Source organism: Mesocricetus auratus, unplaced genomic scaffold (assembly GCF_017639785.1).
Source record: "Mesocricetus auratus isolate SY011 unplaced genomic scaffold, BCM_Maur_2.0 Super-Scaffold_100003, whole genome shotgun sequence".
Taxonomy (NCBI): domain Eukaryota; kingdom Metazoa; phylum Chordata; class Mammalia; order Rodentia; family Cricetidae; genus Mesocricetus; species Mesocricetus auratus.
The window spans coordinates 99,498,011-99,502,858 of NW_024429188.1; positions in this window are offsets into that span (position 1 = coordinate 99,498,011).

Here is a 4,848-nt window from a genome sequence, read left to right on the forward strand (position 1 = left end):
TGGCACTTGGGATGCTTTGAACATTAATTTTTCACCCACAGGGTTCATTCTCCATTTGTTTGTTTTTTGCTTTGTTTTTGTTTTTTAATTATTTTTTAATTTAGGTTAGAAACAATCTTCTTTCACATGTCAATCCCAGCTCCCTCTCCCTCCCATCTTCCCCTGCCCTCCTCACTAGTTCCCCCAGTCCCCCACCCAATCTCCATTCCAATCACCAAGGAGGGTGAGGCACTCCGTGGTGGATCTCCAGTAACTGTCATTTCATCCAGTGCAGGGCCTACGCCCTCCCCGAAGAGTCCCGGCTGAAAGAGCCTCCCATATTGTGGTATGGGCACTCAAAGTCTATTTGTACACCAGGGATAAATGCTACCCAAGGTCCAATAGATTACCTAGGCCTCCTCACTGATACCCACATTCAGGGGGTCTGGGTCAGTCCCATGCTTTCCACACAGCCATCAATCTGGAGTGCAAGATCTCCCCCCTTGTTCAGGTCAACTGTTTCTGTGGGTTAAACCAGCCCACTATTAACTCCATTTGTAAGTAAGGTGGTGTTGAGTTGCTGCCTTCATTTAGCAAATTAGAGGTTGTTCTTTTCCCATATCATTCTATTTGAATCTGATGTTCACAAGACTTTTAAAAGATGAGCATAGTTACTTTCTATCATTCATTTCAAGTATGAGTCTCATATTGAAGATTAGGTGGGATCATCCCTGTTTTCAAGTCTGTCTGATAACAAATAATAAGTAAGTGTACTTGTCAGGGGCTTTCTGTATGGAGGATGTATCTCAAAGGATGATTTTACATATGCACATTTTGTTTTGTTCTTCTTCTATAGTTCAACATGCATATCTTTATGCATCTATATCATCTGGCTATTTAGTCTTTCTTTGATAATTCCTTTAACAGTTACCCAAGAGTAGGTATGGTCAACAGGCCTTTCATGGATTATGAGACTCTTTAAGGAGATTCATGAGGTTAAAAATATTTTCACAATAAGAGTAAAAATATCATTTGTATTTTAAAAGGATGGTGCGAGAAAATGATGTTGAAAACTGTTGATGCATGAAGAAGAATCAAGGTGGGTACAATAAACTCTAGTAGCTAGTCATTGTATTCTTTATCAAATGCCATTAAAGTGAAAGAGTCAGATTTACTTAATAATATTCTCTTCGAAGTTAAGTAACAAAGAGGACCCTAAGAGGGAAGCATGAATTTCCCAGGGAAGGGGAAATAGATGAGATCTCCTGGATAAACTGGGGGCAGGGTAGGTAGGTCGAAGGGAGGGATGCAGCACGGGAACATGAGGAATCCCATTGGTTGAGTTGGAGCATGGATAGAGGGGGAGAGTAATAAAAGATATATCTTGATAGAGGGAGCCATTATGGAGTTAGGGGGAAACCTGGTGCCAGGGAAACTTCAAGTAATCCACAACGATGATCCCAGGTAAGACTCCTAGCAATAGTGGAGAGAATGCCTGAACTGGCCTTCTCCTGTAATCACATAAAGTTGGTCTCAGCACTTGGCATCCCACAATTTTAATCCCAGCACTAGAGAGGAGTATAAGTTGGGAGGAGCCAGGAGTATTGCAGTCTGAGATTTGGTGGACACAGATGCAGTCTGGAGATGCAATCTGAGGACACTATCACCCCTTTGGTTTGAGCATTGGTAGAGATGAGAAATCTCTAGTGGCTGCCCGCTTTGCTTCTCTGATCTTCAGCTTTAACTCCAATGTCTATCTCTGGGTTTTTAATGTTAAGTCCAACTAGAATTTGTGCTACAGGCAATTCTTTGAGAATTTTATATATTATGATCATATATACCAGCCTTTTCTCACCTTCTTCCTCATCCACCTTCTGCACCCTTATCTCCTGCTATGCAACTTTGAGATTTCTTCTTCTTTTCCAATTGAGTCCACTTTATTTTGCCCAACTATTCTTAGTAGTGGGTTAAGCCCTGGAGTGTGGCCCACCTAACCAGGAACTCATTATTAAGAAAACTGACTATCTCTCTGTCCCAACATCTATCAAATGCCAATAGGTCCTCACTCATACCCACCTTTGCCCCCCTACTCTGGGATTTTTGTCTGTCTTGAGCTTGTGCAACCCTGTGAATGCTGTCCTCATTCCCATGCCCTGCTGTTTGCCTCAAATTTTTTTCTTTTAAGTTGTTCAACACCTCTGGATATTTCAGTGTTTTTGCCCTCCTTGTGAGATGTTTTCTGGGTCTTAGTCAAAGGGGTATTACATAGATGTCTCATTTAGGGCTGAACACTCCATAGCCTTGTACTGTCTTCACAATGACCAGTTGAAAGAGTCTGTATTAATTGTCATCTACTGCAAGGAGAAGATCCTCCAATGAAAGTTAAGTGATAGGCTGATCTATGGGTGTAGTTGCAAATCACTTTGAATTGTTTTCATGCTATGTCCACTTAGCAGCACAATAGTACTAGGTTCTCTGTTAGGGTTTATGACCTATCTAATCACAAGCTATTTTTAGCTCTGTAAAGTGCCAGGTTTGGATTCTATCTCATGAAGCAGGTCTGTATTACTTACATTTCTATTGCTGTGATAATATACCATGACCAAGGCAATTTACAGAAGAAAGAGATTATTTTAGATCTCATACTTTCAAAGTGTTAGAATTCATGATGCTAGAACAGAGGTAGTAGGCAACAGGCAGCTGGGGAAGCAGCTGGGAGTTTACACTTGGAAACATTAAGTGGGATATAAAGAGCATACTAGGGTTGGCCGAAGGCTTCCAAGCTTCAAAGACTGCCCTGTGACACCCTTCCTCTAACAAGGTCACACATTGTGATCCTTCCCAAATAGTTCCATCAAGTGAGGACCAAGTATTAAGACATATGTGACTATGGGGGCTCATTCAAAACACCACAGGGTGTTAAAACCGATCAGAAAATTTTTAAAAATATCTTTGATTATGTGTATGTGTATATATGAAGAACAGCCTAAGACTTTAAGACTTCACAGATGAATTTTACTAAGCCCTTAAAGATCCAATATGTACTCAGAAATTGCTGCTTAGTATTAAAAGAGAAGGAAACTTTACAAACTCATTCTATGATGTTAAAATTATTCTGATTTAAAAAGAAATGAACACACATCTCACACACACACACACACACACACAAAACAAAAACAAAAAACACCTGGAAGCTACAGACCGATATTTGTGGTGAGTACAAATGAAAAATCCTCAACTAAACACTAACAAATAAAAACCAATGGCATGTACAAATTCTGCATCTTTTTTAGAGACCAATAGTGAAACAACTGAGCAAGAATTTATTGAAAGCAACCCCATTTACAATAGTTATGGAAAGAGAATACAGAAGATTAAATTTGCTGAAGGATGTGAATGTTTTCAACCATTAAAGCTACAAAATGCCGATGAAAGATGTTTCAGAAGACAAAAAGATGAGAAGATCTACCAAGTCCATTCAGATGTTAAACTGTCCATTTTGCCTCCCAACAATTACAGACTCAGGGTCATTGCTATGGAAATGTTTTCTATACCGACTGAACACCCAGGTCATCTGTCCTCAGAGCTTAAAGGAGACATCCCCAAGGGATCTCTGAAAACCTGGCACTCAAACAATGATACTGCATTTCTTTAGACTGATTACAAGTGTGCTGGGAAGCTTCTCTGTGGCTTTAGCACAATAGCAGTCTCATCGCAAGGCTAGTGTTGCCTTGAAAATCTGGGTTATGTATGTAAATAATTCAAGATATTTGTGGTCGTATTCCAAGAACCAGCCAGTATCTTGGCATCACTTCCCTCAGGAGATAGAAGACAAAGGCTCCCTGAAGTTCTCTGTAGCCATAAAGAAGATAAGAAGTGTCAAGGTTGGTGATACTCATTCACTTAGTAGAATCCTGGCTGTCCCTTTTCTTTAACTGAAAAGTATCTATTGCTGATCCTCTTCCTTTTTATGCCATAGTATACACTGTGATGCACCGTCTCAAATCTCAGAGATGAACAGGCAGTGGCTTTCCTATTGCTCTATTTTTAACACATAAAATATTAACTAATTAATTAAACCTTGTGCATCATATGATTAAGTACCAGACGAACCTGCTCTGTGTCATCTTAATTCCAAGCTACATTAAAACGTTCTCCTCAAAGGCATGGGGAAAGGCAAGTGCTATTTCAATGTGCCACTTGTATTGGCTACTTCTCTCCTCAAGGCCTACAAACACATTGCTACCTTCCTCTGATAATCACACACTAATTTCCGTTGAACAAGTTATCAGAATAGTCACTTTAAGTCAATGTGCTACTGGTTTCACAATTTCTCCATGTCCCCAGAGATGAAGTTATGGCCTGAGCAGTCCTCCAGGGTATGTATTTCTATAACATTTCAAGAATAATATTACCTTCAAGTTATCTGTCTCTGCAGAATAAACCCATTATTCTCAAAATGGACTGATAAAATTAAATTGTTGACCTTTAAATAAGAGTCTAATTGAGAATATAGTCAACAAAGTGGATGGATGGCAGGAAAAAAGTCACTATCCCGTTGCTGTACCAAAATCCTGCATTAGCTGGAAACAGACCACCACCACATTTTTCTAATTTAAGCCAACATATTTCCTGTTTTTCTGGAAAAGTCTGCTTCTGTTTTATTTCCTCTTACTTACAACTGAAAGAATGTTAACCTATAACCTCCTGACTTCTTCAGCAGTAATATGTATGCATCCAAAGCCCAAGGTAGACCCATAGTCTTCCAATATTCTTGAACCATTATCTCAAAAGTATATGGAAATTCATTCAAAAATTTCTATCTTTTTCTGCATAGAGCAAAACTGAGCTTCAGTATTAATTTTAGTT